Consider the following 16,663-nt stretch of genomic DNA (forward strand, 5'->3'; position numbering starts at 1 on the left):
CTCTCCAGCTGACACAAACATCCTTCAAAAAGGTCTCACAGAGACAGATAACTGGTGCCAGCGCCATGGTTTAAAGCTAAATGCCAAAAAATGTATAGTCAAACCCTTTGGCAAAAACAATGTGCCCACAAATTACCACATAGGCGGAAACCCATTAAGTAGAGAGAAAGTTATTAGGGACCTGGGGACCCAAGTTGATAGCAATCTCTCCTTTGAAAACTACATTGCCAAAGTGGTTAGAAAGACCTTCTACATAGCCCACCTCATCACGAAGGGTTTCACATCTAGATCAAGAGAGGTAATCGTGCCCCTTTATTCATCCCTCATCAGGCCCATCATAGAATACAATGCCCCTTTTGGGATGTACCTTACCCGACACCTGCAGCAATTAGAAAGACCCCAAAAGTATCTCACCAAGAGGATCAAGGGTCTCAAACAGATGCCATATGCTGCTCGGTTAAAAAAACTCCAGCTCTACTCAGTTGCATACCGCCTACTTCGAGGTGATCTAGGCCTGACATACAAAGCTATGTCAAATCCAGAATTAATGGACATGCTCCACCTCAGTAAATCTAAATCCCTTAGAGCCACACGCTCGAGGGACTTGAACCTCAGCACAGAAATAAATAGAACTTGCTGAAAGGACAGGTTCATAACCCAGAGGCTCCCTTCGCTCTGGAATAGAATTCCAGTTCATGTGAGGCAAAGCACCTCACTGAATCTCTTCAAGAAGAATCTCGATAAGTGGATGGGGGATCGTAGGTTTGTCCCAGGGATTACTCCAGTGTCACTATTGGACAGATGCACAGTAAACTAAACCTTAAAAAGGGCACAGTATACTCAAATCAAGGGGTGGCGTAAGCCATACAGAATCGGGCTAGGCTTATAATTGCCCCAGGGAAGATAGCCTAGTATGAACCTATGAACCTATGAACAAATGGGGGGACATGCACACTCTGCTAAAAAGGTACCTCAACTGAAAAATGAACTGGAGAAACAAGCACTGAGTTAGCTGCTAATAGTTGAATCACTGTACTGTCTCTAGTTCTGGTCTTTCTGTATATAACACATATTGCCTCTCTAGTGTAGCAGTCATGCTGAGATATGCTTGTCCTATTTTAGGCGAGATGAATTTTCAGACTCTTCAAAACTCTTCAAGAGACTAGCATCCTAACCAGGATTAGATTTTCTGCCTTGTGTCTACTAAATCTCAACTTAGCTTCAGCTCCAGCATGACCCTAGAATGGATACAGTAGATAAAGTGGATATCAGCAAATGAATGTATTAATTCATTAATGAATCAATTAGAACCGGGGTTCTACAGGGATGTGTTCTCAGCCACGGTTATTCACCATCCTGACCCATGACTGCTATGCTAAGCATAAGTCCAACCATATCATCAAGTTTGCTGACGACATCACAGTCGTGGGGCTCATCAAAAAGGAAGATGAAAGGGCATACAGAAAGGAGGTGGCATCTCTGATCAGTCGGCACGTGGGGAACAACCTTGACCTGAATTTAAGCAAGACCAAAGAGATTATCATTGACTTAAGGAAAAGGAGAACAAATCACCCAGTGCTCAGGATCAATGGTGAGAGTGTGGAGAGGGTTAAGAGTATGAAATTCTTGGGTGTACACATATCAGAGGATCTCTCGTGATCGGGAAACACCAGCCAACTGATCAAGAAAGTGCACCAATGCCTCCCCTTTTTAAGAAGGCTGAAAAAAGCTAAGCTTCCTCCTCATATTCTCACCACCTTCTGTAGAGGTGCAATAGAGAGCAACCTCACCTGCAACTTCACAGTGTGGTTTGGAAGCTGCACAGTTACAGAAAGAAAGGCGCTACAAAGAGGGGTGAGGGTTGCAGAGAAGGTAACAGGTTCCAGTCTTCCATCAATACAACATCTTTATTCTGCAAAAAGCAACCGAAAGGCTACCAAAATTATACAAGACAACATGCATCCTGTGCATGGACTGTTTAAGCATCTGGCATTGGACAGGACTACAAGATTCAATAAGAGTTTCTACCCTACAATGATTAGACTTCTGAACTCGGGCACTAGCCCCAGGGGCTGGACACATAATAAGTCAGTTTTTACTTATTTGAGCAATATATACTTACATATATTCAAAGTAATTGCAATATGTATTTATTATATCCATAGTCAGTATTATTTAACTCACTCAAGTGCAATATTAAACAAATAACAGGCATCTCAATCTGTAGTGTTTTTTGCATTGCTTTAAATAGGGTTGTTGTTATTTGTCTTTCAGCTTTTCCTGGTAAGGGGTCGCCACAGCGGAACTCCGGTCCACTAATGATTGGCAGTAGATTTTTAAGAAACGCCGAGGTGCCAGCTCGACGCTCAACCTTCAACGAAGGCAAGCCCATTCACACATGTCTTTCGAACACTACCCAACCATGGGGAGGACATGCAGACTCCACACAAAAGGCACTCCCAAGCCCAGCCGAGAATTGAACGGGAGAACCTCTTGCTGTGAGGTAACAACGCTACCGCCGTATCACCGCGGCATATATTGCTTTAAATAGGGTAGTTCATTTAATTCAGAGGAGAGTATTCTTTTCGTATATGAATGTTGGTAAATGGCTCTGCTCTTTCTTGCGTGTATTGGGAGTAGTATTGTATTTGTTAGTTATGTTTATTCCTCTACTTGTATGAATTGTTTCACTTTCCTTTGTAATCTCAAGAATTGAGCTGATGCATGAAATTCTGTTTAGGCTACACATGTGTAGTTCTAAATGACAATAAAGTTTACTTTGACTTTCACTTTGAATTAGCTTTCAGGTGTTTTAAGTATTGTTATGTAAAGTGATGAATTTAAATAAGAACTAATATAGACAATTCCACTAATGCTTTTTTAATTTCTTGTTATTTCTTGCACATTTTGTAAGCCTTTCTTCCTAGATCAAATATGTAAATAGGTTTTGCCTATACAATCAATGTGATTCATAAAATAAGATAAAATTATATATATATATATATATATATATATATATATATATATATATATATATATATATATAATCTCCTTTGGCATTCATTATTTGCTTTTATGTTGCTTACTCACTCTTGGTTTAGTCTATGCATCCTCTAAGTTTAATTAACAGCTGGCAACTTCCCGGCAAATTTGCTCTGCTGTTTTGTGTTTACTGTGCATAACAATAAAATGTTTGAATCTGCCACAAGAAAGACACTGGGGCAGATTCACAAAGAGTTGCTCTCAGTGTAAGTCTGCCCTGATTCCAAAAGACATGCTCTCAGTGTAAATGACTTACTTCAGTGTAAGGCCCATCTATAAACAAGCTTACAAGAGGGACCAGATTCCAAAACACCTGCTCGCAGTCTGCTCTTAATGTAGGTGGCCATTTACACTGAGTGCAAGTTGTTTGAAATTGGGGCCTATGTTTTTCTTTTACTGGACAGTTATTTTATAAAGAAATCTCTCTCCATTATTTCTACATATAAAATTATTTTGTGGCTATTCTAGTCTTTATTTTTGGGTTGTGGTGTGAGCCTTTGATCTGGTTTGTTACACCAAGTATTTGTCAGATAAGGTACTTGGTGCTTCTGTTATCATCTATTCCTTTTGCTTTTATCTCTTGACAGCTCTAGAGTTCTTTGATTCGCTAGTAAATCTTTAGTGTTAGATCTGGTTCTCTGTGACTTGCCATTTAACTTTTCTGAAAAACAACTTTGCTTTATTTAAGTTTAACTTCACTCAATGTGTCGGTGCAATGGAAGCTAATGTCCATCATCTTTAGTCTTGATTTTACATAACTAGTGTTTCAGTGGTCTTCAGTACTCATTCATGAACGTATATACTTCAAACAATTAATTTTATATATATATATATATATATATATATATATATATATAAAACTTTCTGTCTAACCATGTGAAGTGTCATTGTTTTAATCTTCTATGATAGCTGGCCTAGTCTTTTCTGATAAGATTCAAGGCCTGCAAAAACTACAAGCACTGTTGGTGACTCCCTGCTGGATGAGGAAAGTAATCTCCTTTATGTCTGTGAGTTGTTTAAACTGATATAGCTGTTTTCTGTTTTACCTGTTCCATTTTGTTTTCTATTTTGAGAAATCTGCTTGGCCTGGTGTTTTGTTCTATGTAGCAAACAGAGACTTAAATTCCTCAGGCTGCACATTTCACTGTTTTTTTTTTGGCTAATTTGTTTCTTGAGTGATACTTAAATACACAGAGAGTATATGTGGCCTTATCTTTTCAGATAAGACCTGAAAAAACTACAAACACTATTGGTGACTCCCTGCTGACTATTTTCTCACCCCCATCCATTCTTTGATCTGCTTTTTAAACTTGGCTATTCATAAGCTGCCCACCCTTACTGTAAATTGAGCTCTTTAAGCTCCTCCCTTTCTACACTGTTGTTAATATCCTGAATTATGTATTTGCCTTTCCTTGTGCTTATTATGAAAAAAAGTGCATTTTGCCTGGGTGCTGGCTTGATCTGTACAGGTTGGGGAAACACACTAGAGTTTCCAGCATGTAGTTATTTTATTGGCCAAGGGCATACCTCTCAAGTGTACCTCATTACGAGGAACGTACCTCATTTGGGGTCTTACAAAGTTCATGTTCCTCGAAGTTCCTTAATGTTCCACATTGAAAGGGTCTGTCACACATTCAGTGTTAGTAATTTTTTTAAGTGAAATCCATGGTAAGTAGAAGTCAATCATATTAATTCATTAAAAGATCTTCTTTATAAGTAAAACCAGCATATTTTAACCATCCTATGACCTTCCTAGTTGAAGCTGCTAGTAAGCCATTAGTATGTGTTCCACATTTTGCCCATTTGTTCCACATTATGAGGGTTTGTGTTCCTCATTTTGGAGATGAAAGGTTGAGAGTTATGGCCAAGGGCTTATTAATCAGCTTACCTTGTTTTTGGTGCCTTTATAAATTCTGCACAATTGAGTGGCTCTTGACTCATTTCTATAAAGCGAAGTACTTACATTGAGTAATCACACTTTTACAAGCTGTTTAAAGTCCACTGCTTTTATCTTCAGTTGCTTATTGCCTTTTCTTAAGTTTAAGTTTGAGGTAGCATTTCATTCTAGACATTTTTTACTGTGCTTTTACTTTAGGAGGACTGAGATTATTCATCTAGTGACAGTAGGTGTTTACCCAGTCTATCTGCATTGGGAAGCATAAAAAAGGATCTAAGTGTAGTCATTTTGTTGGCCAGTGGGCTCAGCTGTCAGTTTTCAGAGTTTCCAGTGCTGGTAATAATTTGCCACATTTGCACGGAGCTGCTCGCCATGCCAGTGTGCTGTGCAAATGCAAACATCTGGAAATATTGCTTACTTTAATTATACAGTGAAAGTTTACTGTGCTATTTATTGTTTTTTTTTTTTTTTTTGCCCTTCTTTAAAATTTAAAGTTGCATTTTTAAAATGCAGTAATGGTTGCTGTTCTGCACTGAACTACATTGTATCTAGTATTTCCTAGCTAGCGTTAGGCTTCTGTTTTTGGTTCCTAAACACTTGAGCTCCAAAAAAGTTGTTTCACATTAAGATGGTCAAACTCTGCATTCTTCTGGCAGGAGAGGGCGGATTTCACCTTGTTGGGCTAAGAATTGCTGGTGGGAAGCTTATTGTGTGCTTACCTGATTGGTCGTACGGCATAATTAATGTAAAGCTTGCTCATTTCTGATCATATATAATCTGTGCATTTGTGTGAGTCTTGGCTCATTTATCCAGAGCTGCTCATTGCTTGGCAATGACACCAGAGACTTTGAGAGATTGTGCTAACATCTGAAGACATTTTTCACTTGCAGTGCTTATTTTCATTATACTGTGAAAGTTTACAGTGATATTTATCTTGTAAGGGCTGTTGTTCTGCAATGAAATGCATTGTATCTAGTGTTTCTTAGTTAGCCTTAGGCATGTTTTTCCTTAACACTTTGGGCTCCAAACCAGTTATTTTACATTAAGAGGGTCAAAGTCTGCACTTTTATGGCAGTAGAGGGATGATATCACCTATGTGAGCTGGGAATTGCTGGTAAAGAGCACATTCTGTGTTTACCTGGTTGGCCCTAGGGCATAGTTAGTGTAAAGTTTACTGTTTTCTGATTGTATATAAGCCTAGTATTTATGTGAAGCTGGTCTTTGCACAGTAGTAGTTACTGGTGCCTTGAATACATGTAATCACCAGAATATGAAATTTCCCTATAAAAAGCACCTCGGAACTTTACCTCAGTCCTGAGTTACTCCCGGAGCATCTAGTTTGCACTGTGAGCAGCATTTAGTTAGGACTGTTTAGGTCTATCTTACCTTAGTATAGGATTCAGCATCTGGTTTGGGCACTGGTCAGCATTGCTGGTTAAGTTAGCAGCAGATTACCCCAAGTAAGCACCTTTCCCTCATCCATTTAAAACACACTCCACTCCTATCCCTTGCAGATATACATTAGGACCTCCGACCATGGATGGGCACTTTCTGCTATCTCTGTATCTAAGTTGGTGAACATGGGCATCCTAAGACAATGTAACAATTGCCTTATGTGCAAAGATAAACACTTAATTCTCGAATGGACAAATACAGTATGTGAAATATGTAGTTGCATGTTTACACTGGAGGCTAGACTCTTATATACAGACACAAAACCAAAAAACAGGCTGTCAGCAACTCACACACTTCACTCATCACACCCACAAAGGACCACACACATAGACCCACATATGTGGAGGTGCTCACATGTAACTTACCCAAACCTCAAGGGCATCTTAGACAGTTCTCAGAAACTCTGCATGCACACAAACAAAACAATTCCCATCACAACACATAAAGCCACATCTCGTTGCATCTCAACTACAAAGCCAATAAGGTGAAACACTCCACAATCCAATATTCTGGCCATAGGAGACTCCATTGTGAGACACACTGATGTCCCTCTTACCAGGCTGGATAAGGGAAAAGTTACAGTTTGTTACCTAACAGGGGCCAGGATCCACCAGATCATGCAAGCACTCAGGTCATTCTACTTGGTCATATCTGTATTTTTAAAAAGTATAATTAAATTTAATTTTCAGAAATGCAGCAAAAACTGAATTGCAAACACATATACTAACACTTTAAGCAGTTTAAGTGACATATTTATACAGATTTTTCTAATATATATATATATATATATATATATATATATGTGTGTGTGTGTGTGTGTGTGTGTGTGTGTGTGTGTGTGTGTGTGATAGATAAATATATATATATATATATATATATATATATATATATATATATATATATATATATATATATATATGTGTGTGTGTGTATATATATATATATATATATATATATATATATATATATATATATATATATTTATTTATTTTACATTTGTTAATGGGGGTGTCTGACTAAGCTGAAAAGGCCCTTTTTCAGCAGAGGCCTGGGGAGAAAAGCTCCACATAGAAAAATTACAGATACATTTAGACATGATCAGTATACACACAAATTACAAAATACATGTTTTTACAGTGGTATGCAGCACATCAACAGTTACAGTGGAGAGAACAAACAAAAAAATATTAATTTAAAAATAAAGGTACTTAATAGATTCGTGGTGTACAGCTGAAATTTGGAACATAGGTAGAATACATACATAATACACAGGTACAGTACATACATTGTAGATTAGCCAGTGTTTGTGAGAATAGTTTTCAATCTTAATCAAGTACTCTAAGTTTAGTATGTGTACCTTATATGCTTTCACTAGCCTGGGGAGCAATCATGGCACTGCCAACTTTGCTTGAGATGTGGCCTGATGGGGTCTTTAAAGGAGGCTTTGGATGATGTGTTTTGAATGCTAGTGGGGACAGAGTTCCATTTTGTAGCCACTGAACTACTATATAGTGCATCTCCAAAGCTATTGTAGCTATTGGTGACTTTTAGTAGTAGTTTGCTTGATGATCTAAGAGGCCTTTTGGCTGATTGATGTTGTATTAGGTTTCTGAGGGCAGGACAATTATTGGGGAGGTAATAGATAGAAGGACAGAGGCAGAGCTGATTGTAGGTTAGGAGGTTGGACAGTTCAAGCCAGTGAAGCTGTCTCAAAACAGTACAGTGATGAGTTCTATATGAGCAATTTGCAGCAAAGCAGGCAATTCTGTTATAGCAGGCTTCAATTTTACTTAGTTCAGTTTTGTTGAGATCAGTCAGAATGGGAGATGCATAGAGTAGGGTGGATAGAAGTTGGGAGCGAGCAATGGCTGGTCTTGTGTTGTTGGTAAGAAATGGATTGATACAGTAGAGTGATCCCAGTTTGGCATGTACTTTTTTAATAGTTAAGTTGAGATGACTATCAAATTTTAGGTGTGAGTCTATGGTTATTCCCAATAACTTAGCCTGTGCCACTGGAGCGATTGGAGTATCATTTGTGGAGTAGATAGTGAATTGACTATTATCAGTGTTTTTGTTAGAACTGGTTATAATCATAAGCTGAGTTTTCTTTGGATTGAGGATAAGTTGGGCTTTGGTTAGGTAGTTTTCAATGTTAGGGAATGCTAGCTGAGTTGTTTGCAGGAGGGTGGGAATGTTTTGTGCAGCACAGATTAAGGTAGTGTCATCTGCATACTGAATGATAGATGCATGCTGTGTGGAGGTATGGAGATCATTTGTGAAGATTGTGAATAGTAGTGGTCCTAAGAGAGAACCCTGTGGAACTCCTATAGTTATGGGCAGCTGAGGAGAGAGAGATTTTTCCCATTTCACAGCTTGGTACCTGTCAGTTAAGTAGCTTTGGAGCCAGGTAAGAGTGGAATTTGATAGGTGATACTGGTTTAGTTTGTTTAGCAGGATTTAGTGCGAGATTGTGTCAAATGCTTTGGACATATCCAAAAAAAGAGTTGACACCTGCAGGCCTTCGTTTTTGAGATGGTTTACTGTGTCTGTGAAGCAGAGGAGGGCTGTAGTGGTACTATGGGCAGGTCTGAAACCATGCTGAGTAGGTGACAGGATGTTGCTGTCTAGGAGATATTTTGGCATCTGGGTATGGATGCATTTTTCTAGGATTTTGGCCAGGGGGGAGAGTAAAGCAATGGGTCTGTAGTTATTATGTTCAGTGGAGGTCCCACCTTTATGTATGGGTGTAACATGGGATATTTTCCAGAGTTTGGGCACATAGTTTTCAACAACAGATCTGTTTATGAGAGTGGAGATTGGGATAGCAATAGTATCTGCTGTGAGTTTCAAGAAATAGCTGGGGAGTAGGTCAGCTGCTGTTGATGAGGTTTTTAGTTTAGAGAGCATGCTTTTGATTGAAGTGGTGGAAACTGTTATGAAGGTAAAGCTTGTATTAGTGTTATTTGTGTTGGGGGGGGGATAGTGAGGAAGGAACTGTCCTGGGATACTAAGGATAGAATTGAGTTCACAAATTGGGAGTTGAATTGTGTTTCGATAGGAACTTTAGTGTCAGGGGTGGTTGGTTTGCGGGTGGCTTTTTGGGTGGGTTTTAGTAGCTGGTTTACATTTTCCAGAACTTTTGAGGGTTGTGTTGGCATTTAGTTTGTAATGACGTGTAGTAGGATTTTTTTGTCCAGCATAATGCATTTTTTTGCATGGTTGCGCAGTTCTTGGTACTTAGTTAGGCTTTGTGTTTCTTTGTTTTTTTGATAGTAAAGCCAGGCAATCTCTCTGGACTTGAGGATTTTTTCTTTACTGAGCCAGGGGTTTGTAGAGGTTCTAACCTTGATTTTGCGCAATGGATCGACAGTGTCTAGGTGCTGTAGAAATGTTTTGTTGAAATATGCCACAGCCTGGTCAAGTGGGAGGGTTTTTATGGGGGTCCAGTCACAGTTACAGAGTAAAGTATTGAGGACCTCAGGAGAGATTTTTTTTGTGTTTCTAGTGGATATATAGTTAGTGGTTTTGCATATGCTTGTTCTACTATGTATAAAGTATATTATGTTGTGGTCACTTAAGATTTCTGGGAGACTGCCTGCGTGGGGGTACAATGTGGGGTTGTTAGTTAGAACCCAGTCAAGGATGGATTCCTTTTTAGATTTTTTTATCAAATCTAGTTGGATTTTGGACTAGCTGCTGATAGCCATGGAGATTTATTAGATTACCTGCTGGTTCTGATATGCAGATGAACCAGTCTAGGTTGAAATCCCCCAGAATAAGGGTTTCTTGTGAGTATGTGGAAGAACACCAGGATAAGAAGTCTTCAAGACTAGCAGGTGTATTACCAGGTGGAATATAGATCACAATTGTGGTGATGACCTTTTTAGGTGAAGTTGAAGTTGTGAGATAAATATGTCCCAATTATTGGAGGAGGGGTATGTGTGTGCTATATATATATATATATATATATATATATATATATATATATATATATATATATACACACACACACACACACACACACACACACACATATATATATATATATATATATATATATATATATATATATCAATGTTTAAAATCTCAGTGCATTAATGCTGACATCAAACTGTCGACAGGCCATTGTACATGCTCCAAGTATTAATCTTAGAGAATGCAAAATAAAAAACAAGTTTTTTTGCAGGCGTACGAGCCCCCCTGATACCCTAAACCACCTGCTAAATATATATACTAACTACAAGACTGCACTATCCCCAGGAAAAGGACATATTCCCTATCTGAGGATTGTTGATCTCACACACTTGTCAACCATCTGTTTCTGTCAACCAAGCAGATGTCGGTATTTAAGTGCTTTGCTCAAAAGTATCAAAACCACTTATGTATATGGTTATATGATGTGCAGTTGCTGGAACATTTATTGACTCCCATTCCATGCATAGCACATCAAACAACCAGCAATATGGCATAGAGGGATAAAGACCTAACTACAGCCCAAGATACCAGAGTTTGATTAGTGCCTCTGGTATATGAGGAGCTGGGAAGAAATGGATTGAAGTCCCCACCCTGGGGTGGGCTGCATTCATTGAAGATGCTCCTTGTGGGGAGGCATGGTCCACAGAGGGGAGTAGCCTCACACATTGTTGACAAATACAGGGAAAGAAAGAAGGTTATTTTATAGAATAACCCACTCAACAGCAGAAACAGTTGCCGGCACCACACTCCAGTGCACCCTCAAGATCAACGCCAGTCCCATCTCAATCAGAGAAAAGTCTGGGAGAGGAAGGAGGAGCTGGTAGACCTGGGGATGGAAGTGGATGAAAGGGACACTGGGATGATCAGACAGGAAGAAGCAGTAAGGGGATGGAGAACAGTACGTCATTGAACTTACATTAATGAATTTATTATAAATCTTTCCAGGACAACACTTCACCACAACTACTCTCCCAGCTCTAAATATACTTACCGTAAGATCAAACAGTGTGGAAAAGGAGAAATGTCCAAATACTCATGGTTAAATGTTCTCTCTATAATACATTATAATGTAAAAATGTATAATAATGCTGAGCAAAATGATGTGATCATTTTCTTGTTGACTGCCAGGTAATCCATCCTTTTCAGTGTTAGCCAGAATGGAAGCAGGAGTTATTTCGTATCCTAACCTCACATACTGTCATCAGCACCCAATAACTGACTTGTTGTTCTACAGTTTTTTGCAGCCGGTCATTTACTAACATCTTTCTCATTTGTAGTTTATGTGGTCCATAATTTGGGGGGGGGGTGGAGCTATACCAAGCAGAAACTCACATAGTCTGGTTTGCTCAGTTTGGGCCTCTTTCTAAACTGTTCACAGTAGATCTTCTTTCGAGGGATTAATAAGCTTTTGTGCATTGTGCCAATATTCATTGTGCATACAGGTGCTGTATAGTCTCCAATTACCAATAACCATGGAGTATACTCTTGATCATAAATTACCCATCAAGAAAAAAAATGTCACTATTTTCTGAATGCAGTCAAATATCAAAAATTATTTGACTCATAACCATAAAGGAAATTAACAGAAGAAATGACCATTGCAGCATTTCACATGTGATTAAACATGAGGTTATTCTTAATCTCTATTAATAAGTTACACTAAAAATAATGTTTAAAACAAAGCGGTACATATTTAAAATCACTCCACTCTGCAGAATGTACTTCCTTTATTAAATAGGGGCTAATAAGTATTTCTAAACATGTCATTTTTTTATTATTTATTTATTCTATTTATTTTTTTAAAAACTGGGATAGAACACTGATCCATCTGGAATATTTCCAGGCTCAGTCTGGGTGTGCATTAATAAGTGGAAGCAAAACTGCTGGCAGTACAAACACAATGAGATAAAGAAAGAAACAAACAAAGAAAGAAAGAAAGAAAAAAAGAAATGTATTTACAAAATTAAGTTACAAGTGGTGACATTTGCTTAAGCTATAAACATGCAAACAGATGGCCAGGAGGCATAAATCAGATGGTAGAAATAGGGACCTGTGTGCTGTCAAGCAGATAAATGGAGTCTCACAATGGTGTGCCATAGGGATTTTTGACAAATATGAATGACAGCATGGGAATAAGCTGCAGATACGAGTGCCACAATGGTGTGCCATGGGGTTGAGAGATAAATACATTAAAAAATAATTTGATGTTGTGCTAGTATAAACTGCTTACTTACAGAGACTTGGAAAATACAGAGTATGACAAGCAATCTGGAAACAACTGGAATAAGAGTTAAGGGAATGAGATTTTTATTTCAGGTCAAAAGGTATAAAATCATGTAGCTGGGATAAATAAATAGAGAAGTAGCCTGTTATTTATGACCAGTGAAATTACTGATGACATAGTAAGTCATCACAATAACTTATTGTGATCAGCCATAGAGAGTTAATAAAAAGGACATAGTGAGTGGCAATCAAATATGTAACTAAATCAGAAAACCTGTAGAGAGCTAAACAAGACATGGAATTAGGATAATCAAGTAGGTTTCTCTGCTGCATAAACATTGGGACTGTCCAGCAGAAGGAATGACATCCAACTAGTGTGCAGGTCTGTTGGAGACCATTCCTAAGTATTACTATGTCCAGTCCCAGAGGCCCAGTGCATAAAAACACACATCATACTATTTATACATGGCCTTCACCAGAACTATGACAAAAACACAGAACCTGAAGTTATGAGAAAAAGAAGAGAAACAAAGAAAACAAAATAAGTAATGTAAGAGTGAAGGAAAATATTTTCCAAAAGGAAATTTACTCATTGTCTAAGAGGTTTGGGAAATTAGCAGAGACAATGAAAAAAAACCTCATTTTTTAACTGAAGGAGTGGCAAACTAATAGATCATTTTTGACAAACCATAATACTGGTCTGCTGATTTGTGATGCGCAAGATGGTTTATATCAAAATTAAATCTGATAGCACTCAAATGAGAAATGGGGAATTATAATATTTCTTCCATGGTCTATTTTGATTATAGAAATTACATTTTTTTGTAAAAATAAATGGGTGATAGCTAACTACTGATACAGTATGGAGAAGGATCCCCTTACATAGGCTAAGGAGCTCCACATTTTATAGTCATTTTCTTGGGCCACATGTCATGAATCATGCAGTTCAGTAAATCACACTGAAGACCTTGTAGACAAGATAGGTTTTACATCGGCCTACTAGATTTAGTAATTCAGGGATCAAACATAACAGAATCGTAGAAATGAGGACTGGGATAAGAACTCAAGGTAAAACAGATTTTGTAGAACACAGCTGTATAGGAGGGAAAAAAGGGCCTGCAAAGTAGTTTTTATGGCCTTTCTCAAAAAAATATATTCTGTGTTGTGATCTTTCTAAGTAACATCTTACTACTACAGCAAAAGAATTATAAAGGGTAATAGAAAGAAAATAAAGTAATAGAAATAGCTGATAAAAAGATAGCAGAAAAATGCAGTATGAAAATATATAAATGTCTATCCAAGCACAGTGGTTTTGGCTCTCATGACACAAGTGAATTGTAATGGTACTGTGGCAACAGGAGGTACCTCCAGCCATGTCAGGAGAAATAGGGCAGTGGATTTGTAACATATGCCAGCACAGCTAGCTGGAATTTTGTAAATAATTACATGTCATTTGTATCTCAAGCTGATTTGTACAGATGCTTGTACTGAGTATGTATTTGTGAGGTTTGCTTGTGTTACAATGTATCAACAGTGTGCCCTGCTGGAAGGAAAAGAAATGTACTTGTATTATTGTAACTGAATTAAATGTATACATTGTAGCGGCATATACTGGAAGTGAAGAGGTTAATCTTAATCCACCTGACTTTTTCAAAATATTCTTGAAATTAAAATACTTTACAGATTAAGCCATAAAGATGTTATCCCACTGTTTTGAATGGGACCAGAGATGCAATGTCTGTGCTAGAGAATAGTTGGTAGCTCCTGTAGAAAGAGTGAAATGCTTTTATGTTTTTTTATGACTTCTGGGAGATTTGAGCAAAGCTCTATCTATGTGTATGGTAACACAGAGGTGCTAAAATCCTGTCAGCTTCTAGTGTTGGTGATAGCATGGGAAACAGAGACAGATGACCAGATGTGTGTGATGTCATTCCGTAAGCAAAAATAATATTTAGGTATTAGTAGAAGTTTGCTCTCAGCATTCTGTATTCTGTCTTCAATCTGACAACAAGGACCACTCACCCAAATCATCCTGCCTTGCTCTATTCATTGAGTAGAAACAGTAATTGTTTTATTCAATCAGGAACAGATAGTGAGACTAGCTACATACTGTTTTTCTATAACTGTGTGAAACTTTACATCTGTGTTAGTTTTAATATTTTCCTATGACTGAAACTCTGGTGTTTACTGTAAATGGATATTTAGTATTTTCATGTTCTTTTATTATTTATTACTAAATATATTTAAACTTTATCTTGTGGCTGGTCCTTTTAAAGAATATTTAAGCTTTGAGAGCATTTGCATATATTTATTTGTTGATAACTCTGACCACTCTTGAAAGCCTGGCTATTTGGTCAACATTACCATTTGTATTAATATTAATTTCACACAGTATAATAGGGTACCCTTGCAAGAACCTTCTGTAGCTGGCTTTGTAGTGCCTGGTGGTGGTGATAACTATCTTAAAGTCTGGACAGAAGGGGGCATAGCTAGTAAACCTGTGCCAGTCTATCCCACGTGTGTGTGTGTGTGTGTGTGTGTGTGTGTGTGTGTGTGTGTGTGTGTGTGTGTGTGTGTGTGTGTGTGTGTATATCTGTGCAAACCAAATCTCAAAGTGTATGTGTGTCAGCTACTTGGAACAAGGGCATAAAGCACTGGTTTCAGAGAGATAGTGGGGGAGGACTTGGCTTGGGCACTCGGCTAAGGATTTAACTCTGAAGCTGTGCCAGGGGAGAGTCTTATTGAGGATTTGGAGGGAGACAAATAAAAAAATCCAGACCCTGAGCTGACTGTGTTCCCTGTGTGACCTTAAGGGAAATTGTGCTTGATGCAGAGAGGTCTTCAGCCAAAACTACATAGTGTATCCATTTGCATTCCAAGTGAACATCCTACTCCAGTGTCAGTGGTGAGGAATTAGGTTCCTTAATTACTGGCCCAGAGTGGGGGATGTCACAGGTACAATATGTTTATACAGCCTACAAAACTTCCAGTAAATATTAATTTTTTACGAGACTGTTATGTCACAGCTAAACAGCATCTACACTCTAAATTATATAAATTTATTTATTTATTTATTTATTTTACATTTTTTGACCGGGATAGTCCGACTGGATCAATGTCCATTTACAGCGGAGGCCTGGGGAGATAAGCTCTAAACATACACAAGTACCAATACAAATAAAAAAAAAAAAAAAATAAAATAAAAATGCTGATAAAAAATGCATTCAGACTAAATAGTACAAATTTACATGTAGGTTATTTTCAAAGGTACAGAGTTAAGCATTGAATAGACAAGTTTGCAGGATAGAAATTACCTTGGTTGCTGTCAGGAGAAAATGAACAATAGCTACTAGATAAGTAAATCACATTCATGTTGTTGGCTTAGCCAGGCTTGTCACAGTGGCATAGCCAATTTAATGCCAGATGCTATTTACTTTTGGCTTTAAATTGGCATAGGGAGGAGAGCATAGTCATGCCAACTGGAAGTATGTTCCAGATTCTACCTACCGAGTTTATAAATAGGGCCATGCCAGCTGCATTGTTAATTTTAATTGTCTGGATTTGTAGCTTATTAGATGAATGGAGCTGTCTTGTGTTGTTATGGGGGAGGATAGTATTTCTAAGGGCTGGTGCATTATCTGGGTTGTAGAGGATTTTGTTATCCAATATCAGCAGATTATACTGGATTAGATTAGGACATTCCAGCCATCCAATCTGTTTGAGGTTGATGCAGTGATGGGTTCTGAAAGGCAGGCCTGTTGCAAACCTGGCAATGTGATTATAACAGGTTGTTAGTCTATTAAGTTTAATTTTATTTATATTGGCGAGAAGGGGTGAGGCATATAGGAGTGTTGAAAGTAGGTGGGATTGAGCAATGGCTATTTTAGCTGGAGGGGTGAGGAAGACTTTGATTCTATAGAGTGACCCAAGCTTTTTATTGATGTTCTTGATTGTTTGATTTACATGGTGGTCAAATTTTAAGTTATTGTCTATAATGGCACCCAGTAATTTTGTATTGGGGTCAGGGGAGATGACTGTCCCATCTTTTGCATTTATGGTGAAGGAGAAGGG

Source organism: Protopterus annectens, chromosome 15.part0 (genome assembly GCF_019279795.1).
Source record: "Protopterus annectens isolate FY-2018-M chromosome 15.part0, PAN1.0, whole genome shotgun sequence".
Classification (NCBI taxonomy): Eukaryota; Metazoa; Chordata; order Ceratodontiformes; family Protopteridae; genus Protopterus; species Protopterus annectens.